Here is a 26,288-nt window from a genome sequence, read left to right as displayed (position 1 = left end):
CCCCCATTCGAATAGGAGTCATGTTGCTGATCAATCCACTAGGTCCTAGGATCTCCTACGGGCCCTTGCCTCCATACCCTCGATCCCCGAGCCACAATGTGCCACAAGTCGAGGAATCCCTGGCTTAAAGTATAACAATCTGCCTCGACTACCCTCTTAAAATAAGCAGAGATGGTGAAAAAAAAAAAAAATACAAAGCGATGTCACACACAAATCTCTGTGGGGTGAAAAAAGTGTCTTCTCAGCTCGTTTAAAAGGGGATGTCGGCTCCTAAAGAGGTCCTTAATGACTGGGGGTGACCCCTTGTCCTGAGACTTTCCCGCAGCAGCGGGAGCAATCTGTTCCTGCAGTCTACCATGCACAAACAAAAAATGCCCTAAGATTTTGTGAGTGTTCTATAGAATGGGAGGGGAAAAACAGAAACCCCTCCATCTCCTAGTGTGGCTAGAGGGTATAACGCACGTGAAATAGCGTATCCAGAAAAGGGTCTTATCTTTCATAGGCGTGAGCGTCCTGGGGACCTCAACAGGCATCGGGGAGTATGGTGGAAAAAACCATTCGCTGCACTCGCCTCTAGTGAAGCCAACATAAGGTATCCTTCGCTCAAATTGTGAGACCAAAACGTACGCACTACTCCAAGTGTGTTCTCACAACCCGAACCGATGTTACACCGCGGTGAACCTCGCCGTGGCTGTCCCTATAGTGGGGGTCGGAAGCCAATCATGATTCTTCTTGTTCTTCTTGGTTCTTGTCCTGCTAAAATATCTCCAAATGGAATTAAGCGGTGGTTTCAGTGGCTGGATTTGGTGGTTTAAGTGGAGGGAGAGTTAAGACAACTTCTTGTGATAATAGGTGTGGGGTGGTTCTTAAACTCGTGAGACTATGGGGGTGTGGGGGGAGAAAGCAGAGGCGGGGGGGTGTGGTGAATATTTGAGGTATTTGGGGAAATAGTGTCGAGTGGCAATAAAACCATAGACTGTACAAACAAAGAACCGAGCGGAGTCTGGGACTTGTTGGGCCAAATGGCCTAATATCTTACGCGCTAACGCTGCTCCTGCCAATAACTTCTCATATTGGTTGTGCTCGCGATGAAAAAGTATACGTGCAGAGTAGAGAGGGGCACATATTAAACCTTGTGTAAGTGTGACAGGCGAGGCGCAGGCAACGGTAATAAGGACATTTTTGCAAGTAAAATGACAAAACGGCAATTGCTGCATGAAGCACTATGGAACCAAGTAGATGCAAGAAATTATGATTAGGCTAGTGCAGTTGGAATAAATGGCTAAGATTAAGACGGCGTGCGTGATTAGTACACAATAAAGGTGCGTCCTAAGGGACCCGCACGGCCAAACCGGCAAAATACAGGACTAATAGGCTTCAGTACATTGTCATTGTTTCATGTTATTGATGATGGCTTTTCATGTGTACGGGGTGATCGGCCCGTGGCGATGTGGCCCCAGTGGCCGAAGGCTTGTTTCATGCTGTACCTCGGTCAATCCAAAAAGTGTATTCAGCCATAAGCACATGGACCTCATGGCAGATTGGCCTATTCATGTCCTATGTCTTTAATGGGCTTCCAGATTTCATCCTCTGTTGAAAGTACGAAAACAATCCCTCTTGTTCTTTTCCCATAAATTCCGAATCTGCACACTCCACATCATTTTTTGCTCAGCTTCCTTTTTAAACCCCAATCTGGACATAATTTAATTATTTCCTATTCAAACTGACCCCTTCACTCCACTCAGTCGCAGTGTCATGTTCTGCAGTAGAGACCCTTGCCTGGAGCTTATGGATTTGCTTTAAGACCTTATACTTTGGAGATAAGGCGCGGAAACAGGCGCTGCAACCCCTGGAGTATGCGCCGACCCGTACACTATCACCATCCTGCGAGCACGGGACAATTTGCCGTTTTACAGAAGCGAATTAACCTACAAACCTGTAAACCTATTAACCTAGAAACTCTTTGGAGTTTAGTTTAGTTTTAGCGATGCAGCGCGGAATCAGGCCCATCGGCCCACCGCGTCCACACCGACCAGCGATCACCGCACGTTCACACTATCCTAGGGACAAATTACACTTATAGCGAGCCAATTCACCTACAAATCTGGATGCCCTTGGAGTGTGGGAGGAAAGCAATGGTCTCGTAGAATACCCACGCAGGCCACAGGGAGAACGTCCAATACAAGTTTAGCTGCTGTAGAGAAATCGCTCTGACATCCGTTCTATCAAGTTTTTTTAAAACATGGCTGGATAATTTAATTGCTGGAATAAAATAAAATTTGACTTCTAACGCCGTCAACGTCGACAACGGAACAGATCTTCCGTACGGGACAGATAAAGGTAAGCCGTTTATTTTACATATAAACGTGCTTCTTAGGATTACTTTAATCCACGTTTTACATTGCGAAAAGGAGATTATGGCCCCACATGAACCGGCAGTGTTTTCTTGCCAACATGGGGTTTAAATTCACCGCAAACCGCAACGTTCCAATCGATCCTGTTCCACAAAATCCCACTCACAAGATGATTAAAATGGCCATTAATTTACGGGAATTAAACACTAAATTCCTTCCATTTGGCCTATAAATTCATGACAATGAGATTTAAAAATCATGTTATATTATGAATTCTTGTGTGAATGTTATTTGGACACTTAGGCTATTTAAAAATGTTAACCTTTTCTTAAGAAATGGATAGATGTTTAGATCTAGTAATTGAATTTTGTAATTAGCTACAATTAGGTACCTAACTAATTATATGCTTTAATTTCAGGTCATCCAAGTAAGATTGGTTTCATATTTGTTTCAGAATGCTTCAATCTATAATAACTGAAAATTTAATTCAGATCTCTTAATTTTTAATAAAGTTATGGGCTTTTGACTGTCCTTGATCACAGCTTTTGAGTTAAGTCAATGGAAAAGCAATAGGGAACAAGATGCTAATTCCGAGTATGAAAATGGCCATAACTTTTTTAACACTGAAGATATGAAAGTGAATTAGGTGTCAAATTAAACTTCTTTTTATGCTTTATCTGATGGGATAAATTGCAGAATTGATTTTTAAAATCTCAATATGTTGTAACATTGCTACCACATGCTCTCTGTCGCTGCCTAACTTGCTGAGTTATTCCAAGCATCTGGTGCCCTTTTTAGGGGATGGTTGGACTTGGTTATTGCTTCACTGCATCATCAATGTTCATGAGTGGGGTCAATGGAGGCTGGGTGAAATGCTGGCACACAAGTTAAGAAGCAAAGAGAGTTTTATTGTCATGTGTCCAAGATAGGGCAATGTAATTCTTACTACAGCAAGCCAATGCTTTCAGGAAAGAAAGTGAATACTTTATACTTTAGGCTTCAGAGAGACAGAGCGGAAAACAGGCCCTTTGGCCCACTGAGTCTGCCCCGACCAGCGATCATCCGTATACTGGCACTATTCCACGACACACTAGGGGAATTTACAACTTTATCAAAGCGAATTAACCTACAAACTTGTACGTCTTTGGAGTATGGGAAGAAACCGGTGCAACCTCGGAGAAAACCCACACAGGCCACAGGGAGAACAGAATGTGGACTCGATAAGAAGAAGAAGATATGGCGAATTGAATATTGCATATGTTTTATACATGAAGAGAGTCAGAAGCAAGAGTGTTTTAAAATGGACATGCAAAATCGTGGAGTCATAGAGTCATCATGGTCTCCTAATCTGAGGAAAGACATTCTAGCCATAGTGGGTGTTCAGAGAAGGTTCACCAGACTGATTCCTGGGATGGCAGGACTTTCATATGAAGAAAGACTGGATAGACTCGGCTTGTACTCGCTAGAATTTAGAAGATTGAGTGGGGATCTTATAGAGATTTACAAAATTCTTTAGGGGTTGGACAGGCTAGATGCAGGAAGAATTGTTCCCAATGTTGGGGAAGTCCAGGACAAGGGGTCACAGTTAAGGATAAGGGGGAAATCTTTTAGGACTGAGATGAGATGAGAAAAACATTTTTTAGACAGAGAGTGGTGAATCTCTGGAATTCTCTGCCACAGAATGTAGTTGAGTCCAGTTCATTGGCTATATTTAAGAGGGAGTTAGATGTGGCCCTTGTGGCTAAAGGGATCAGGGGGTATGGAGAGAAGGCAGGTACAGGATACTGCGTTGGATGATCAGCCATGATCATATTGAATGGCGGTGCAGGCTCGAAGGGCCGAATGGCCTACTCCTGCACCTATTTTCTATGTTTCTATGTTTCATAGTTATACTCACACTTACTTTATTAGCCAAGTATGTTTTGCAACATACGAGGAATCCCTGCTCATTAATGCTATCCGACACACACTAGGGACAATTTTACGTTTAAACCAAGCTAATTAACCTGCTAACCGGTACATCTTTGGAGGAAACTGAAGATCTTGGGGACAGCATCCATAGACGGGATCGAACCTGGGTCTCTGACGTTGTAAGCACTGCGACTCCATGCGGCGAGCGCGACCTAACGTGGTCGCTTGAGCCGTACTGTCTCGCGGGGCCGGTCCCACTTCGATCGCCGGAGCCGTATGGAGTTGTGAGGAGCTGGTCCCGACATCGCGCGGGGCTCCGAAAAACTGACCGTGTTCAAAAATTCCGCGCGACAACGGCCTGCCGGCCCGCAGCCGCATTGAGTCCGTACGCACCACCTCGACGGCGTACGCACCGTCTCTACGCCGTACGCACCATTTTGACGCCGTACGCAGCGTCTTGACGGCGTACGCTTAGCGTGAACTTCGCTCGAACATCACGTCAACTCGTACGGGATCACTCGACTTCCGCGCGGCCCCCGCTTCCGGTTTGGTCGTGCTCGCCGCATGCAGTCGCATGCTCGTGGGACCGGCCCTTAAGGCAGCGACTCTACCACTGCGCCACCGTGCTGCCCTTCATACCTCAGTAAAAACTGGGAATTTTGAATGGTTCAACTGCTCTGCTAAGGCAATGGTAAAGCACCTGTACTGACCTATCTACAATTTACATTTAAAACACTAAGTGCTGGTGTAACTCAGCGGGTCAGACAACATCTCTGGATGGCATGGATTGGACATGTTTCAGATCGGGACACGTCTTCATATTGAAGAAAGGTCCCAATCTGAAAACGTCATCTATCCATGATCTCCAGAGATGCTGCCTGACCCGCTGAGTTACTCCAGCACTCTGTGAAACGTCACCTATCCATGTTCTCCACAGATGCTGCCTGACCCGCTGAGTTACTCCAGCACTCTGTGAAACGTCACCTATCCATGATCTCCAGAGATGCTGCCTGACCCGCTGAGTTACTCCAGCACTCTGTGAAACGTCACCTATCCATGTTCTCCACAGATGCTGCCTGACCCGCTGAGTTACTCCAGCACTTTGCATCTTCTTTTGAAGTCTTGTGTAATATTATCTCCAGCTTATTCTGTGATATATTGCCTTAGGCTTTTCTGCAAGGCACAAACCAGGTCTTGACTTACTCATACACCATTGCTACTGAGTTACTCCAGCTTTTAAAAAATATATTTTTTGTAAACCGGTATCTCTAGTTCATTGTATCTAGATTTTACATTTCATTTTAGAGCAAGGAGACATGGAGACAAAGAGACATAGACACAGTGGCATAGAGGCATATAGGCTTGGAGACATAGTCACAGTCATAGAGTTAAACAGCATGAAAACAGTCCCTTCGGCCCAACTTGCCCACAGCGGCCCACATATCTCATCTATACTAGTCCCACCTGCCCAAGCTTGACCTATGTCCATCCAAATCTGTCCTATCCATGTATCGGTCTAACTGTTTCTTAAATATTGTGATAGTCCCCGTCTCAACTACCTCCTTCAGCAGCTTGTACCATACACCCACCACCCTTCATAGCAAAAGGATTTGAGTATAGGAGCAGGGAGGTTCTACTGCAGTTGTACAGGGTCTTGGTGAGACCACACCTGGAGTATTGCGTACAGTTTTGGTCTCCTAAACTGAAGAACGACATTCTTGCCATAGAGGGAGTACAGAGAAGGTTCACCAGACTGATTCCTGGGATGTCAGGACTTTCATAGGAAGAAAGGCTGGATAGGCTCGGCTTGTACTCGCTAGAATTTAGATGATTGAGGGGGGATCTTATAGAAACTTACAAAATTCTTAAGGAGTTGGACAGGCTGGATGCAGGAAGATTGTTCCCGATGTTGGGGAAGTCCAGAACAAGGGGTCACAGTTTAAGGATAAGGGGGAAGTCTTTTCGGACCGAGATGAGAAAAAATATTTTTTACACAGAGAGTGGTGAATCCATGGAACTCTCTGCCACAGAAGGTAGTTGAGGCCAGTTCATTGGCTATATTTAAGAGGGAGTTAGATGTGGCCCTTGTGGCTAAAAGGATCAGGGGGTATGGAGAGAAGGCAGGTACGGGATACTGAGTTGGATGAACAGCCATGATCATATTGAATGGCGGTGCAGGCTTGAAGGGCCGAATGGCCTACTCCTGCACCTATTTTCTATGTTTCTATGTTTGTGTAAAACATCTTCTTGTAATGAATTCCTCATTTTTTGGCAAATCACATTTTCCAATAACATGAAGCTTGAAGATAGACACAATAAACTGCAGATGTTAGAAGCTCGTGCACAACTGCTGGACCTGGGTTCGATCCTGACCTCTGCCTTTATCTCAGTGGAGTTTGCACGTTCTCCATGTGATCGCTTGGATTTCCTCAGAGTGCACCCAGTTTCCTCCCACATCCCATTTACCATTTCCCTTGAAATGGAGAAGGGTTATCTGTAGGGTTTGACCCGAAACGTTGCCTATTTCCTTCGCACCATGGATGCTGCCCCACCCGCTGAGTTTCTCCAGCACTTTTGTCTACCTTTACCATTTCCCTTCCCTGATAACAGTGGAACTTCATAAGTGATAGGAGCATAATTTGGCCATTCGGCCCATCAAGTCTACGCCACCATTCATATCGTGGCTGATCTATCTTTCCCTCTCAACATCATTCTCCTGCCTTCTCCCCATAACCCCTGACACCCGCACTAATCAAGAATCTATCAATCTCTGCCTTACAAAATATCCATTGACTTGGCCTCTATAGCCATCCTTGGCAATGAATTCCATAGATTCACCACCCTCTGACTAAAGAAATTAGACAGCGACTTATTTGCTCTCGCTTTCCCAAAAATCCCTCTTCATTATTTTTGCTATTTACCTATACCAGGCATAATTTACTGAAGTTCATTAACCTCGTTCTTGGGACGTGGGAAGTGACTTAGAGCACCAGATGGAAAGTCATGACTGCCAAATCCATACAGACAACACTTCAGGTCAAGAGAGAAACAGACTCCCTGGATCCATGAAGAGTGATACAGCGTGGAAACAGGCCGCCTCGCCCTAATTTGCCCACACCGATCAAAATGCCCCATCTACATCATATCTTCACCAAAGGGCCTGACCCACAAGCACGTGACCTGCATGCGGCAAGCGCGACCAAACCGGAAGCGGGGGCCGCGCGGAGGTCGGGTGAGTGACGTGAAGTTTGAGCGAAGTCCGCGGGAAGTTTGCGCGTGACGTACGGCGTCAAGACGCTGTGTATGCCCGTCGAGGCGGTGCGTACGGCGTCGAGGCGGCTGCGGGCCAGCAGGTCATTGCCGCACGGAATTTTTGAACACGGTCCGTTTTTCTGAGCCCCGCACGATGTCAGGATCAGCTCCGCACAACTCCATATGGCTCCGGCGATCGAAGTGGGACCGGCCCCGCGAGGCCGTACGGCTCAAGCGACCATGTTAGGTCGCGCTTGCCGCATGGAGTCGCATGCCAGTGGGACAGGCCCTTTAGAAGGCAACAGAAATCTAGATGTTTCACGCACAAAAATATGCCATCTTTTATCCCTTTTAATACCTTCTAACGTCCCTGCTAAAGCAATGAGATATTTGAAGTCTGAACTTTGTAAACTTTTTGCAGGGTCTTATAGAGTCATAGCGTGATACAGCGTGAAAACAGGCTACTCGGCCCAACATGCCCACACCGACCAACATGCCCCATCAACACTAGTCCCACCTGCCTGTGTTTGCCCCATGTCCCTCTAAACCTGTTCTATCCATGTACCTGTCTAACTATTGCTAATACATTGCGATAGCCCCTGCCCAAACTACCTCCTTGTTCCATACCTCCCCCACCTTCTGCGTGAAAATGTTACCCTCACGTTCCTATGTCTCCAGTTTCCTCCCATCTAGTATTTAAAAAAACCCTGTGATCCAAGATGACCAAGACGAGAGGGCAGAGGTGAGAGGGCAAAGGGCAAAGTTTAAAGGAGATATGCAGGGCAATCTTTCAAAATGGTGGCACAGTGGTAGAGCAGCGCCAGAGACCCTGCTTCGATGCTGACCTTGGATGCTGTCTGTGTGGAGCTTGCATGTTCTCCCTGTGACCCGCATGCATTTTCTCCCGGTGCTCCAGTTCCCTCCCACAACCCAAAGCCGTGCAGTTTTGTAGGTTAACGTGCTTCATTAAATTGCTGCTGGCATGCAGGGTGTAAAAGTGGGATTACATAGACCAAGTGTGAACGGGTGATTGATGGTGAGTGTGGGCTGAAGAGCCCGTTTCCACAACTTCATCTATTCAAAACTCTAAATCTTTCCCGATGTCTGTAATCACCTCCTTTGAAATATTTGTGCCTCTCCAGTTCTGGGCCTTCAATCTTCCCCATTAATAACTGCTCTGATATTGGTGGTATTACCTTCAGCCTTAAACTTTATGTCACCCTCCACCAACCTCTATGTATATTGTGTAAGAAAGAACTGCAGATGCTGGTAAAATCGAAGGTGGACACAAATGCTGAAGTAATTTCAGAAACAGCTTTATTCCAAGAGCTATAGCGGCTCTGAACCGCCCCTGCTGAGTGCCCCCCACCCCCCCGGACTGTCTCCCTCGGATGGTCACGCCACACAGCTTATTTATTTATTTTACTTTTCTTTTTCATCGGTTGGAAGCTGCATACTAAATCTTGTTGCACTGACGTGCAATGACAATAAAAGATATTATTATTATTATTATTATTATTATTAACTCAGCGGGTGAGGCAGCATCTCTGGAGAGAAGGAATTGGCGACGTTTCAGGTCGAGACCTTTCTTCAGACTGATGTCTCGATCCAAAACGGCGCCAACTCCATCTCTCCAGAGACGCTGCCTCACCCCACTGAGTTACTCCAGCATTCTGTGTGTATCTTTGTATATATGTGTATATGTGAGTATGTGTATGTATACACACACACACTGAGCTTTCTTTCTCGTTTATTATATTGTTAACGGTGAACTATGTTTACATATTCTGCTGTGCTGCTGCAAGTACAATTTCATTGTTCTATCTGGGACAAATGACAATAAAACACTGTTCACTCTCCACCTCAGAGCAGTTAAAAAACAGGGAGGATAAAGGGCCCAGAACTGGAGGCAGCACAGATATTTCAAGAGTGGAGGCGACTATAGAAAAGGAGTAGAGTTTAGAGATATAGCATGGAAACAGGCCCTTTATGCCCCTGTCCCACTTAGGAAACCCGAACGGAAACCTCTGGAGACTTTGCGCCCCACCCAAGGTTTCTGTGCGGTTCCCGGAGGTTGCAGGTGGTTGCCGGAGGTTGCAGGTGGTGGAGCAGGTAGGGAGACTGACAAAAATCTCCGGGAACCTCCGGGACACGGAAACTTTGGGTGGGGCGCAATGTCTCCAGAGGTTCCCGTTCAGGTTTCCTAAGTGGGACAGGGGCATAAGGGTCCGCCGAGTCACATGGACCATAGCTCATCCATTCACACCAGCTCGATGTTATCTCACTTTTACATCTTACAGCAATTTACAAAAGCCAGTTAACCTGCAAACCTGTACACCTTTGGGATTTGGGAGGAAACCGGAGCACCCGGAGAAAACACATGTGGTCACGGGGAGACCGTACAAACTCCATCTTAAAATACCTTTAAAAGACCTCTCCACCTCACATCCTTTTTTTTTTTAATCGTGTGTCAGACGAGGTTCTGCCATCGCTTTGCCACAGCCAATGCCACATGTGTGCCTCTGCGGAGATTGTCGGCAGAGCATGCCTCTCTGCCGCAGGTCAGTAGGCGGGTGGGCCATTGTCTGTACCTCTCCACAGTTGCACTTGTCAGAGTCCAAGATACCATTCCCTCCTAAAGGGCCTGTCCCACTTGCGTGCGATTGCATGCGTTTGGCGCGACCTAACGGAAGCGGAGTTCACGTGAAGTTCGCGCTATGTTCGCTCGTAATGTCATTCGCGTCATATTCACCAATCAGCTGGGCAGGAGGCGGGCCAACTGAATTTGGGCGTCGGGCGGTGATGTCATCACGCGACGCCACGCCGGGTGTTGACGTCATCGCGCGACATCACGCGCTAGGCGTACACCGTCATTGCTGCGTACGACCGCAATGCGCCTGCGTGCCGACAGGCCGTTGGCGCGCGAAGATTTCGGACACTGTCAGATATTCAGGGCCAAGCGCGATGTCGGGACCAGCCCCGCACAACTCCGTGTTTCTAAGTGGGACCGGTCCCGCGCGGCCATACAGTGTCCGTACGCTTCAAGCGACCACGTTTGCTCGCGGCAAACGCATGCAATCGCATGCAAATGGGAGAGGCCCTTAATGCTATTCCTTGAAATCAATCTCTTTGACACTGCTTTAGATCACCTGCCAACATCGACGTTATTCTTTCTTAAGATCTCATAAAGGCGGTTTGATGTTTGGTTGCAATAGATATTGAGATTGCCACCGTACATAATACGGTTTGGTTTAGTTGATCGTCACGTATACCGCGGTGCAGTGAAAAACGTAGTTTTAGTTTAGAGATACAGCGCGGAAACAGGCCCTTCGGCCCATCGGGTCCACGGTGACCAGCGACCCCCGCACACTAACACCATCGTACACCCACTCGGGACAATTTTAACATTTACCAAGCCGATTAACTTACAAACCTGTACGTCTTTGGAGTGCGGGAGGAAACGGAAGATCTTGGAGCAAAACCCACGCAGGTCACGGGGAGAACGTACAAAACACCGTACAGACAACACCCGTAGTCAGGATCGAACCTGTGTCTCCGACGCTGCATTCGCTGTAAGGCAGCGACTCTACCGCTGCGCCACCATGACCGCATGTTGATCAGTAAGCGGAAAGACAATACAATCGATTACAATCGAGCCATCCGCAGTGTGCATTTACATGATAAAGGGAATAGCGTTTAGTGCAAGGGTAAAACCAGTAAAGTCCACAGATACATGGATAGGACAGGTTTAGAGGGATATGGCCCAAACATGGGCAGATGTTGGTCGGTATGGGCAAGTTGGGCCGAAGGGCCTGTATCCACTATGTATCACTCTATAATGCCTGTTAGACATTTATAAGATGTTAAAAGTTCTTTTAAACCTTTTCAAGACTATTGTTTGAAATCGGACTAATCAGCTTCTGCATTTCCTACCGATACTTTTTAGTTTAGTTTAGGTTAGATAGACAGCGTGGAAACAGGCCCTTTGGCCCACCGAAGGTAGACACAAATTGCTGGAGTAACTCAGCGGAACAGGCAGCATCCCTGGAGCGAGGGATTGGTGACCCTTCATCAGAGGGAGAACGTACTAACTCGGTACAGACAGCACCCGTAGTCAGGATCGAACCCGGGATGCCGTTTCTGCAGCCATACATTACAAACAAATAGACCCCAGACACAACACAATTTACATTTTACATAAACATCCATCACATCGCTGTGATGGAAGGCCAAAAAAAACTTATCTCTCCACTGCACTCTCCCCCCCCCCCGATGTCAGAGTCAAAGTCAAAGCCCCCGGCTGGCGATGGCGATTGTCCCGCGGCCATTAAAGCCACGCCGGGTGGTGCGAGGTCGCACACCGGGTCTTGATGTTGGAGCCCCCGGCGTGCGCTCGCAGAGTCCCGCGGCCATTCCAAGCCGCGCGGGGCGGTGATGTTAGGCCCCGCTCCAGGAGCTCTTCGACCCCGCAACTCGGGCGGGAGAAGTCGCCGTTGCGAGAGCCCTGAAAAGCGGTCTCTCTCCAGGGACCCGCGGGCTCCCGGTGCCGCCGTCCGCAGACCCGCAGCAGCAGCCTCCGCATCGGCATCAGCAGCAGCAGCAGCAGCAGCAGCGCTCCACCACCGCTCCACCCGCTCCGGACTCGGCCAGCTCCGTGACGGTGAGGTGAGTCGGCACCAGAGTCCCCGGCTTCTTCTGTTGGAGGCCGCTCCTCATTTGCAGCCCCAACGACAACGAAGACCCGACAAGAAAAGGTCGGGTCTCCCATGCAGGGAGAGATTTTAAAAAGTTGCCCCCTCCCTCCCACCCCTCCCACAATGACAATTAAATTGTATTGTATTGTATTGTGGGTCTCTGGCGCAGTGAGGCACGAACTCTACTGCTGCACCACCAAGCTTTTTAGAGGTTTCAAGGAAATGAATAAACCTACTCGAACACTTTTTAAGAGGCGTTATTTATTTTTTGGTTAGTTTGATAATGTCACCTGCACAACGACAGTGAAAAGCTTTTTGTTGTTGCGTGTATTCCAGTCAGCGAAAAGACTATACATGATTACAATCAAGCTGTTCACAGTGTACAGGATAAAGAGTATAAAGTCAAACATATAAACATAGAAAATAGGTGCAGGAGTAGGCCATTCGGTCCTTCGAGCCTGCACCGCCATTCAATATGATCATGGCTGATCATCCAACTCAGTATCCTGTACCTGCCCTCTCTCCATACCCCCTGATACCTTAAGCCACAAGGGCCACATCTAACTCCCTCTTAAATATAGCCAATGAACTGGCCTCAACTACCTTCTGTGGCAGAGAATTCCAGAGATTCACCACTCTCTGTGTAAAAAATGATTTTCTCATCTCGGTCCTAAAAGACTTCCCCTTTATCCTTAAACTGTGACCCCTTGTACTGGACTTCTCCAACATCAGGAACAATCTTCCTGCATCTACCCTGTCCAACCCCTTAAGAATTTTGTACGTTTCTATAAGATCCCCCCTCAATCTTCTAAATTCTAGCGAGTACAAGCCGAGTCTATCCAGTCTTTCTTCATATAACAGTCCTGACATCCCAGGATTCAGTCTGGTGAACCTTCTCTGTACTCCCTCTATGGCAAGAATGTCTTTCCTCAGTTTAGGAGACCAAAACTGTACGCAATATTCCAGGTGTGGTCTCACCAAGACCCTGTACAACTGCAGTAGAACCTCCCTGCTCCTATACTCAAATCCTTTTGCTATGAATGCTAACATACCATTCGCTTTCTTCACTGCCTGCTGCACCTGCATGCCTACTTTCAATGACAAGAGAGTTTTATTGTCATGTGTCCCAGATAGAACAATGAAATCCTTACTTGCTGCAGCACAGCGGAATATGTAAACATAGTACACTGTGGACAATATGATAAACGAGAGAGAAAAAAGGTTTGGTGTGTATGTGCACACGCACACATATTTATACATGTGAACACAACATAGACATAAAAATCAAACAATAATAGAGCAATATGACAAAAACAATGCCTCTAACTCTATATAGTTCAGAGCTTATTTGAGATTCTAGTGTTTAATAGCCCAATGGCTGTGGGGAAGAAGCTGTTCCTGAACCTGGATGTTACAGTTTTCAGGCTCCTGTACCTTCTTCCCAGTGGCAGGGGTGAAATGAGAGCATGGGCAGGGTGGTGTGGGTCTCTGATGATGGTGGCTGCCTGCTTGGGGCAGCTGTTCCGGCAGATCCCTTCGGCAGTGGGGAGGTCAGAACCGCGATGGTCTGGGCGCTGTTTGCAGCGTCTAGCGCAAGATAACATCCAGTAAAGCCCCCCCCCTCCCCTGACATCAGTCTGAAGAAGGGTCTCGACCCGAAACGTCGCCCATGGAGAGAAGCTCCAGAGATGCTGCCTCGCCCGCTGAGTTACTCCAGCATTTTGTGTCTACCTAAAGTCAGATTATAGATACTTTGCTGGGTTTAAGATGCCAGAACACAATTAACATCGGCAAATACCCAACGGGGAGAATATGGCCCTTTTACATCACTGTTCGACAGGAACAGCTCCTAATGTCTGATCAGCATGGGAACGTTATCCATTTTGTCTCATCAAAGGGCAATGACAGTTTAGTCAGATCCTCTGTGGGAAGCCAAATGCCCAGATCTTCAAAGAATTATAGTGTCAACCAGAACCGAGTCAGGATTAGTTAAACATACTGTCTAAAACAAGTGGCATTCCCCAAATGTTTGAAACCTTGAGATGAATCAAATTAATACTCTGAGAGGCTCGATATTTGTTTTAAGCAGAGTGTTCTGGATCAAAAGAACTAAGCACAGTGGATGCGTTTCAAAGTTAAGCTTGCTACAGAGTTAGCATCAACTTGGAGCATGCAAGTTTCATGCCTCTGTCGAAACAGTGAACCCAGAGGAAAACTTGAAATAAAGATTCATTAACTTTCTGCATTTTCGTGCGATATTGTCAAGCAGAGGGTTCTGAAACACTTATACCTTCAAAGAAAGTCTAACAAAAAAAAACAATTTGATACAACAAGGCAATGAGTAATATGAACTTTATACAAGTCTATGAGTTATCCGCAAACTAACCCAACTGTCTAAAGGAAGCCATCCGACAGCATTTTTAGACAGTGACTCAAAACCCTACTTTTAAAGATGTCAGAACGACCACATTTTATTCACTGGTGTAACTTGAAAGATGACTTTAATCAAGGTACCAAAGCACAGTCTAAATTAAAAAGCAGTTCTTTATGAATTTGTTTCAGATGGTTCTTGGCAGGCAAAACCAGAGGGACCGATTTCCCCCATTTATTTTTGAAGGAATTATTTGTCAGCTAAAAAAAAGTTAAGACACACATACAGTACACACACGCACACACACACACAAATTTGCAGAGACATGCATACGCACACTCGCACAAATGAGGAGACACACGTATAAATACATACACACACACACAAATGTACACACACACAAGTGCACACAGCCAAACACATACGAATACACATGTACACACACATGCATGTGCACACGCACACACACATAAATGTACACACATACAAAAGTGCACATAGCCAAACACATACAAATATACATGTACACACACATGCATGTGCGCACGCACACACGCACGCACAGGCACGCAAACATAAATGTACACACACACACAAAAGTGCACACAGCCAAACACATACGAATATACATGTACGTATATACATGTATATACATGCATGTGTATACATACCCATGCACACACACAGGCATGCGTACGCGCACACACACAGGCACGCATACGCGCGCGCGCACACGCACGCATGCACACATACACACACACAACCAATGAATTTCATTAGTGGATTTCATTGAACAAAATATCTTTTCTCCGCAGGTAAAGATGAGAAGACGAGAAACAAAATGGACAGGAAACATGGCAAGATAACACCAGCTTCATGTATGTTGCCTCTGCTGACAATCTTTGGAAAATGAATGATCCCATTAAAGTGAGCATTGATACACAATGTGGTATTTTTAGAACCTCAGCAGTTCTTACAGTTTTCACTTATTCTCCATTCTCATTGAACACCAGCTACCAGAATGGCTGTGGTTGCAGAATACAAAACTGTAAAGCCAGTCTGTGGCAGATCTAAAAAATAATTGGTGATTTGCAGGTTTTCCAAGGAGGTTTATTTTATAAATGTCAGTAGGATTGAGGCAACACAGAGCCAATGTTCCCACAAAAATCAATAGTCTGACATCTTTGCTCAACATGACTGGATTTTTCTCATGAATTCAACCAGCTTCGTGAAATATTTAACCTAATTTGAAATCGACAATAGAGGACGTGGAGAGGATGTTTCCACTAATGGGAGCGTCTAAAACCAGAGGCCATAGCCACAGAATTAAAGGAGGTTCCTTTAGGAAGATGAGGAGGAATTTCTTTAGTCAGAGGGTGGTGAATCTGTGGAATTTAGGCCACGTCAGTGGATATTTTTAAGGCAGAGATTACATAGAAACATAGAAAATAGGTGCAGGAGTAGGCCATTCGGCCCTTCGAGCCTGCACCGCCATTCAATGTGATCATGGCTGATCATCCAACTCAGTATCCCGTACCTGCCTTCTCTCCATACCCCCTGATCCCTTTAGCCACAAGGGCCACATCTAACTCCCTCTTAAATATAGCCAATGAACTGGCCTCATCTACATTCTGTGGCAGAGAATTCCAGAGATTCACCACTCTCTGTGTAAATTTTTTTTTTCTCATCTCGGTCCTAAAAGATTTCCCCTTTATCCTTAAACTATTCTGGACTTCCCCAACATCGGGAACAATCTTCCTGAATCTAGCCTGTCCAACCCCTTAAGAATTTTGTAAGTTTCTATAAGATGCCCCCTCAATCTTCTAAATTTTAGCGAGTACAAGCCGAGTCTATCCAGTCTTTCTTCACTTGAAAGTCCTGACATCCCAGGAATCAGTCTGGTGAACCTTCTCTGTACTCCCTCTATGGCAAGAATGTCCTATGGCAAGATTGATAGATTCTTGATCAGTACGGGTGTCAGGGGTTATGCTACGAAGGCAGGAGAATGGGGTTAGGAGAGATAGATCAGACATGATTGAATGGCGGAGTAGACTTGATGGGCCGAATGCCCTAATTTTGCTCCTATCACTTATGACCTTATAACATGCCAAGCTCATGTTCCTTATTCCTTTGTGACCTTTTTTAACTTTTTCCAAACCAAATAACAGCGACAATTATCACAATTTTTTTAATCTATCAATAACTGTCGACTGTAGTTAAATCTGTAGAAAATAAATTGAGGAGTTAGAAATGCAATCTTTCCGACACATTTAAGTCAAATCATAAAACCATACAATGCAAGGCCGTGACAGTGTTAGGATCAGCAGAGTACAATTTCAAGAGTAACAATGCACCTTTTCCCTTTTATAAAATAAAATGCATTTATATTACATCTTAGAATCCAAAATAGTCACATACGAGATTTTAATCAAGACTTTCACTAGAAGTCTACATTTGAGTTACAACCTCAGAAATTAATTTTCCAGACGTCTTTATTATATCATGTACAATTGTGCTTTAAAGATCCATACAATATGTGAGGAGGGAACTGCAGATGCTGGTTTACATCGAAGATAGACACAAAATGCTGGAGTAACTCAGCGGGACAGGCAGCATCTCTGGAGAGAATGGGTGAAGTTTTGGGTCTGAAGAAGGGTCTTGTCCTGAAACGGCACCCGTTCCTTCTCTCCAGAGATGCTGCCTGTCCCGCTGAGTTACTCCAACATTCTGTGTCTGTCTTCTATACAATATGTGAGGTTATTTTTAATCCATTGCAAAAATTTTAATGCGTTTTTCGTAGGACGTGGTTTTTAAATGGAAGATTTGTAGGACAGGGTGCCTGCCTATTTTCTAGAGGTTCACAATCACAAACACTTAATGCAATTGATCCAAAGACTCTTATCACTTTAGATTTTGTGTAGGTGTATAAAATCATGAGAGGAGTAGATCGGGTACATGTATAGTCCCTTGCTCAGTGTGGGTGAATCGAGGACCAGAGGACATAGGTTTTTTTTTAATAATATTTTTATTAGAAGCAAACACATATTATGGTAAAAACATTTCATGTATATCAGTCGTACATTGTTAATATTATCGGTTGGTTCTGCTTCTAGTTTTTTTTATAGATAGAGAGTAAGAGAGAAAGCAGAAAAAACAAACAAATGGCATGATAAAAAAAAAAGAATAGAATAATTTACTAATAATACATCATTGGAGAGGGGTTCGTAGATTATAAAGTGTAACTTTTCATCTAATCCTGAGTTCGAGCTTCAGTTACGTTCCCGTGCTGAACCAGTCTACCCCTTCAAATAGTCAATGAATAGAGACCATATTCTGACAAAAAGTTTGTGTTTGTCCATTAAGACAAGTCAGAGGGCCATTGACAACGCCCAGAGGATTGTCGGCTGCCCTCTCCTTACCTTGGAGGACTTACACAGTTCCCGCTGCATCAAAAAATCCCAGAGCATCATAAAGGACATTTCCCACCCCGGACATTCCCTGTTTGAACTGTTGCTGTCAGGCAGACGGTACAGATCTACAAGGACAAGGACGAACAGACTAAAAAACAGTTTTTACCCCACTGCTATAAAAGCACTAAATGTAGCCGCCAAGGAACGCAGGGGCGATACATACTAAGGGACTGTGGTACACTGTGAAATCGACAGAAGGATGGAGGGTTGGGTGTTTATGCGTGCTATTTTCATGATATTTATTTTAGTTGTTTATCTTTTAATATTTTACCTTGTATGTACCGTTAGCTTTTAGAAATGTTTGAATGGTGCACTGACTGGCTGACATTTTAAAATTTCGTTGTACATGGTTCATGTTACAATGACAATAAAGAAATTATTCTAAATTCTATTCTATTCTATTCTATTCTATTCTATTCTATTCTAATTCTTTCCAAGTGTAGGGTCTCCGTCATTTCCATAATCCACCTTTTAATTTTGGGGGTTATAGGGGAGAGGACATAGGTTTAAGGTGAAGAGGAAAAGATTTAATAGGATTCGGAGGGGTAGCCTTTTTTCTCACAAAGGGTGGGGGGGTGTCGGGAACGAGCTGCCAGAGGAGTTAGTTGAGGCAGGGACTATCCCAACATTTAAGAAACAGTTTAAGACTGGCATATGGATAGGACAGGTTTAGAGAGATATGGGCCAAATGCGGGCAGGTGGGACTAATGTAAACGGGACATGTGGGCAAGTTGGGCCGAACGCCTGTTTCCACGCTGTATCACGCTATGACTCTTGAGGAATATAATTAGCAAGGTCTTTCCCCAGGCACGTAATAAATCAGCTTCAGCTGACCGGGTAAGATTATAAAAATAAGAAACCAATTAAATCTGTTTTTCCATTTTAACTACTACATGGGTTATGGTTGTTATTGTTAGCCAGATCACATTTTAACCCATCTCCAAGGAATCCTTCACTATTTTTCCTACAAGTTATCCAGGAAGCATTTTTTGTGTTAAACAGCATAGCGTTTAATGCTTAGAGCTCCCTTTTGCAACACGGAGAATAAAAACAATAAATAATAAAGAAGATAAGCATATATAAACATCAACAAATCCACGAGAGGTTAGATAAATATCATCGGGTTATATGTATACACTGAGGACTAATGAGAATAATAATGTGGTTAGTTGTTTGAAGTGTTACAGCCTGTTATGCATCATATATTTAATTACACATTCCCAGTTAATTTGTTTTATGAATGGGAGCCAAATTACCATCTCACTGGACGGAAACATATTGCAGAAATTTGAGAGCTACAGCCTCACAGCGTCAGAGACCCGGGTTCGATCCTGACCAGGGGCGCTAGTTTGTACCTTCCTCCTGTGAACTGCGTGGGTTTTCTCCAGGATCTCCGGTTTCCTCCCACCCTCCACTGACATACAAGTTTGTAGGATAATTGGCCTGGTGAAAATTATCCCTCGTGTGAGTGTGGGATAGTGTTACTGTACGAGGATAGACACAAAAAGCTGGAGTAACTCAGCGGGTCAGACAGCATTTTCTGGAGAAAACGGATCGAGACCTTTCTTCAGACTGTATTAGGTTCACTAGTCGATGCGGTCTCTGTGGGCTGAAGGGCCTGTTTCCGCACTGCATCACTAAACAAAATTAAACTAAATTAAACTAAAAATGTAACTTTCTTTTAATAGACAATAGACAAGAGGTACAGGAGTAGGCCATTCGGCCCTTCGAGCCAGCACCGCCATTCAATGTGATCATGGCTGATCAACCCCAATCAGTACCCCGCTCCTGCCTTCTCCCCATATCCCCTGACTCCGCAATTTTTAAGAGCCCTATCTAGCTCTCTCTTGAAAGTATCCAGAGAACCGCCCTCTGAGGCAGAGAATTCCACAGACTCACCACTCTCTGTGAGAAAAAGTGTGTCCTCGTCTCCGTTCTAAATGGCTTACTCCTTATTCTTAAACTGTGGCCCCTGGTTCTGGACTTCCCCAACATCGGGAACATGTTTCCTGCCTCTAGCGTGTCCAAGCCCTTAATAATCTTACATGTTTCAATGAGATACCCTCTCATCCTTCTAAACTCCAAAGCATACAAGCCCAGCTGCTCCATTCTCTCAGCATATGACTGTCCCGCCATCCCGGGAATTAATCTTGTAAACCAACGCTGCACTCCCTCAATAGCAAGAATGTACTTCCTCAAATTAGGGGACCAAAACTGCACACGATACTCCCGGTGTGGTCTCACTAGGGCTCTGTACAACTGCAGGAGCAGAACTTCTGCTATGATCGTATATCACTAATGACCAAGGCAAACTGCTGATATGTGCTAGATGACAAGATAGGTAGGGATGCAGGGAGGGAGAAGGATGCATACATTTCATCAGCTTCACAACCTTTGACGTGCTGCAGTCACCTGATCAGAGTTACCCATTCCAACTATCAAGGGATAAAGGAATGGACTTGTTAGTAAACAACGAAGATAAGACACAAAATGCTGGAGTAACTCAGCGGGACAGGCAGCATCTCTGGAGAGAAGGAATGGGTGACATTTCGGGTCGGGACCCATCGTTGGACTGAGAGTCGAGGGAGAGGGAGATATAGAGATGTGGAAGGATAAGGTGTGAAAACGACAGATCAAAGGAGACGATGGTCAAGGTAAATGTAGAATGATTCATTGTTAGCTGAGGGGAAGGTGACAACGAGGCATATGATCAGTAATATTTAATCAGGAGGACAACTAAACTAGTTGGAGAATGGGGAGGGGTGGAGGGAGAGGGAAAGCAAGGGTTACTTGAAGTCAGAAAATTCAATATTCATGCCACTGGGTTGTAAGCTGCCCGCGCGAAATAGTGACTTGGTAGCCTTTCATGGTCAAATAATCTGTTGTCAGACGGTGTCTAAATGAATACCTAGCGCTGCAAGGCATTTAGAAAGATGATGAGACTAAACAAAGAATTTTAAATTCCTTGGTACATTAGCATTAGTTAAACGAAGATAAATCTATTCTATATTTTCCTTGCACTGCATCTCCTTTGATGTCTCGTTTTCACTCCTTCCCCTTCCTTATTGCTGTGTCTCCCTCTCCCCCGACTCTCAGTCTGAAAAAAGGGTCTCGATCCGAAACGGCACCCATTCCTTCACTCCAGATACGCTGCCTGTCCCGCTGAGTTACTCCAGCATTTCGTTTCTACTTTCAATGTAAGCCACCATCTGCAGTTCCTTCCTGCACAAAACTTAAAAATGAAGTCTGACTTCTGTTTTGAACTATCATAGAAACATAGAAACATAGAAACAAAGAAAATAGGTGCAGGAGTAGGCCATTCGGCCCTTCGAGCCTGCACCGCCATTCAATATGATCATGGCTGATCATCCAACTCAGTATCCTGTACCTGCCTTCTCTCCATACCCCCTGATCCCTTTAGCCACAAGGGCCACATCTAACTCCCTCTTAAATATAGCCAATGAACTGGCCTCAACTACCTTCTGTGGCAGAGAATTCCACAGATTCGCCACCACTCTCTGTGTGAAAAATGTTTTTCTCGTCTCGGTCCTAAAAGATTTCCCCCTTATCCTTAAACTGTGACACCTTGTCCTGGACTTCCCCAACATCAGGAACAATCTTCCTGCATCCAGCCTGTCCAACCCCTTAAGAATTTTGTAAGTTTCTAAAAGATCCCCCCTAAATCTTCTAAATTCTAGCGAGTACAAGCCGAGCCTATCCAGTCTTTCTTCATATGAAAAGTCCTGCCATCCCAGGAATCAGTCTGGTGAACCTTCTCTGTACTCCCTCTACGGCAAGAATGTCTTTCCTCAGATTAGGGTTAGGGTTTTAGCTTTGATCGCACTGACCAGGGATCTCCGTATATTAACACTATTCTACACTAGGGACACTTTTCACACTTATACCTACAAAGCCCATTAACCTACAAACTTGTACATCTTTGGGGTGTGTGAGGATGTTCTTGGGAAAAACCCATGCATATATACTGAACGTTTTTCATTATGGATTTTACAGAATACTATGTTTGCCTGTCGGTTGTGCTGCTACAAGTAAGAATTTCATTATTCCATTTCAGGAAATATGACAATAAAACACAAAGGTAGACAAAAATGCTGGAGAAGCTCAGCGGGTGAGGCAGCATCTATGGAGCAAAGGAAATAGGTAAAGTTTCGGGGCCCAAACCCTTCTAAGGTTAGTTACCTATTTCCTTCGCTCCATAGATGCTGCCTCATCCACTGAGTTTCTCCAGCATTTTTGTCTACCTTCGATTTTCCAGCATCTACAGTTCCTTCTTGACAATGAAACACTCTTGAATCTTGAATGTTCCACTGTTTGGAGATGTTTTCGTAATCTCTCAGAATACCATGTTAACATCTTTGAAAAGAGGATTGCTTACGTTCAAGTCAGCTTATCCCTCCCATCAGGCAAAAGGTACAGAAGTGTGTAAACTCACACCACCAGTTTCAGAGACAGTTTCTTCCCAGCTGTTATCAGGCAACTGAATCATCCTACCACAACTAGAGAGCAGTCCTGAATTCTTATCTACCTCATTGGTGACCCTCGGACTTTCCTTGTTCAGACTTTACCTTGCATTAAACGTTTTTCCCTTATCATGTGGATGGCTGGATTGTAATCATGTCTTGTCTTTCTGCTGACTGGCTAGCACACAACAAAAGCTTTTCGCTGTACCTCGGTACACGTGACAATAAACTAAACAGAACTGGTATTTGTAAGGCTGGAAATGAGCATATCCAAATAAAGTTAAGAAAGATAACTTTGGTAATTGAAAATGGACATCAGATTCAGATTCAGATTCAGATTTAATTTTAATTGTCATTGTCAGTGTACAGTACAGAGACAACGAAATGCATTTAGCATCTCCCTGGAAGAGCGACATAGCAAATGATTTGAATAAATAATAATAAGTGTCCGGAGGGTGGGTGGTGATTGACAGTCACCGAGGTAGTGATTTTTTTTGTGTACTTTGAACATGATTTGTGTTGTTTCCTGCTCAGTCATGTTTTCATACACTTGTTCAGCACATTTACTAACATAGAGCGAACATTCTTTAGCGCCTTTTATTTTAAGACAAGAAGCCAAGAATCAACAGGTAAGACATAGGATAAGACAGGTTTTTGTGGGGTATGGACCAGACGCAGGCAGGTGGGACTAGTGTAGTGTCGATGTTGGTCAGTGTGTGGTCAACTTGGGCCAAAGGGCCTGTTTCCATGCTGTATCACTCTAGTCAAGTCAAGTCAAGTCAAGTCAAGTCAAGTTTATTTAGTCACATACACATACGAGATGTGCATGAAATGAAAGTGGCAATGCTCGCGGACTTTTGTGCAAAAGACAAACAACAAAACAACCAAACAAATTATAAACACAATCATAACACACATATTCTTTTACATAATAAATAATGGAAGGAAAAACGTTCTGTAGAGTTAGTCCCTGGTGAGATAGGCGTTTACAGTCCTGACTCCAAGACACAGCATCCATCAAAATCAACCATCAAACACCTCCCTTAAAATTAAAAGTAGAATGAACACAACCAAGCCCTGATCAACAGCAAAAACCTGGAGATGGAACTTTAAAATCATAAATGTATTTCATTTTCACAACCTTGGAGGAAATGAATATTGCAAACCAAATTCACATGAATTAGTTGAAGCTAATGTTTGTGTTTGATTGAAACCTTTTGAAATTCCCCAAAGATATGCAAATGATCATTTGGCAGCAGATGTTTTGTTTTATCATAATATATACCGAAATTAGACCTTCTTTTCCCCAGCTGTTTGCATTGTTAAATATTTTTCGGTTTTTTTAAATGCAACTAACTTGACGAAAATTTTAGATGTTCAAATATAGCTTGACTTTGATTCTCTACACATTTCATTTCTTGCTACTTTTACACCAACTCACTTAAATAATCCTTTTTTTTTTAACTCCATCCGTTTCAAAATATTGAACATGAAACAGAGGCCGATTTCTGATGATAGATTTGACCGGGTCATGTACAAGATAGCTCTATAAAAACTCGTGACATCTAAGAAGTATTTAAATCATTGCGCTTCACTTACACAAAATACATATTTTTTAAAACACATTCATCACGGTTTTGCAACTGAAACGATGAAAATGCATTTAAACGAAACACATTTCTCAAAACACCCTTTTTTTTAAACAAAATCGCTACAGCACAGAACTAATGTCACGCTATATAAAATCGCAGCTTAATACAACGATTAAATAATTGACCATTTCCGCTATAATTGAGAACGTGAAGGGGGTTTAAAAAGAAAACTTGTTTAAGATGATCTCCTTAATAATTCTACACATCATTGTCTGAACGAAAATACTCTAAATCTCATCTAACAAGTGAAGGGAACGAATTTACACCAACGCTCATTGTCATTTTAATTTGCTAAAATCGGTTGTAACAAATTCTAATTAAATCCTCGGCTGCGCCACTGCACCCAGGCAAAGTGCACGAAATCACTTTGGCAGCTGGACTTAAAGGGGGGCAATAACCACGTGGAAGTCCCATTTCCACTTTTTTCCCCACTAAAGATAAATACATAGAATTACGACTCCCAATCATTGCGAACGCGATTTGCTGCCTTGCAAAAAACCACTGGAGATCCGCTCAAACCCGACTCAAGCCATTGCCACCAAACAAACACACACACACACACACACACTGGGATTCGATCACTAAACAAAAGTCCCACACCCCTCCCCTCCCCGTTTAAAAAATGCTAATTCTCTGCGTAGTGATAAGGCTAAGGAGGAAATCCGAACTCAAAAAGAAAGACGTTTTGTTTTCTTATCAACACTGCACACAGCCCGGTTCTGTCGCAAGGCAATGGAAGTGAAAGCCACTGTGGCACAAGGGGTCCATGGACCGACCAACACGCCCGCAAACATCGCCCCCTCTCTCTCTTGGCGCTGTGTTCGGCAATAAAGCAGCCTTACGAGGTCGTAAACCCGGACTTAATGACCCAAGAAAGGTTTAGAGAGAGAGAGAGACACACACACACACGTACAGACGGGTGGGGAAAAAATATCACAAGTTCCAAATGGAAATTGATTGAATGATAGAAACAGCAATATTCGCCACAAGGAAGGCACGGTGTAGATTTGTCACCATCGTTGCACTTCCAAAATGAACGTTTTACTCCTGTAAATCTCTTTTGACTGTAACGGGCCGATTCATTCTATGTGTAAACTGCATTCCACGTCGGCAATTGCATGCATGCATCATCACAGCAAGCCCCAATCTCCCGATACCACAATAATAGGCTACGAATATTTCGCACAGTGCACACCACAAGCAGCGAGGCGGTACAAATATCGATCACTCCAATCAAACTTAATTGCTCTTCCTAAAACAAAAGCATCCGAGGGAGAGAGTGTCAGTAAGAAAGTTTACAACATTATAACAAGGGCTCGCCACGAGAAATCAACATCAGGGTGGCTGGCGTGTGTTACAATGTACGAATGTCTACCAAAGCTAACTGTATCTGAACTCTCAATTCTTTCCCCGCATGCAACCAACCATGAGACAGGCATTTCTGCCTTTCACCTTTGACCTGGCCTGGGTTTTTTTGTTCAATATACGTGCACTAACAGAAATGGACTATTGGTGTGCGGGTGCGATTTCTTTTTTACACGCCATTCATTCGTCGCGTGTGTAATGGGCAGTACAGACATTGGCGGTACAATGAAAAGGCATATTCGCCACATATTCTGCTGTGCAATCGGGAATCAAAAATCATCGGCATTTCTGATTCCAGAGTTTAAACTGATGAAAACCAACACACACACACACACACACACACACAGAGACAATCACAGGACACGTGTGAAAAGGAGCAGGAAGGAACTGCAGATGCTGGTTTACATCGAAGATAGACATGGAGTAAAAAAAGCTGGAGTAACTCAGCGGGATAGGCAGTATCCATCAGAAAAAAATACTAGGTGACGTTTCTTGGTTCCTTGGTGCTTCAAAATATTCCAAATAGAATTTAAACTGGAGGTGGTGTAGGGGGGACTTAAGCCAGAAAGGGTTATTGGGTCTGAAAGGGTCTGAAGAAGGGTCTCGACCCAAAACATCACCTAGTCCCTTTTTTCTCCAGAGATGCTGCCTGACCCGCTGAGTTACTCCAGCTTTTTGTGTCTTATCTTCTGTGAAAGGGAAAAAAAAGCACCCGTATCCGTATCCAACAACGGGATC

The 26,288-nt window shown here is 44.4% G+C and overlaps 1 protein-coding gene across 1 annotated transcript in view; it reads right to left on the bottom strand.

The window, feature by feature from the left end:
* The window catches only part of LOC129696913 (protein lin-28 homolog B-like), a 209,759-nt gene that overhangs the window by 180,957 nt on the left and 2,514 nt on the right, over positions 1–26,288 (bottom strand). The window lies entirely within an intron of this gene.

This window comes from Leucoraja erinacea, chromosome 5 (genome assembly GCF_028641065.1).
Source record: "Leucoraja erinacea ecotype New England chromosome 5, Leri_hhj_1, whole genome shotgun sequence".
NCBI classification, from domain to species: Eukaryota; Metazoa; Chordata; class Chondrichthyes; order Rajiformes; family Rajidae; genus Leucoraja; species Leucoraja erinaceus.
Note: the sequence above shows the minus strand (reverse complement) of the source record. Positions and strands in the feature narration are given on the sequence as shown.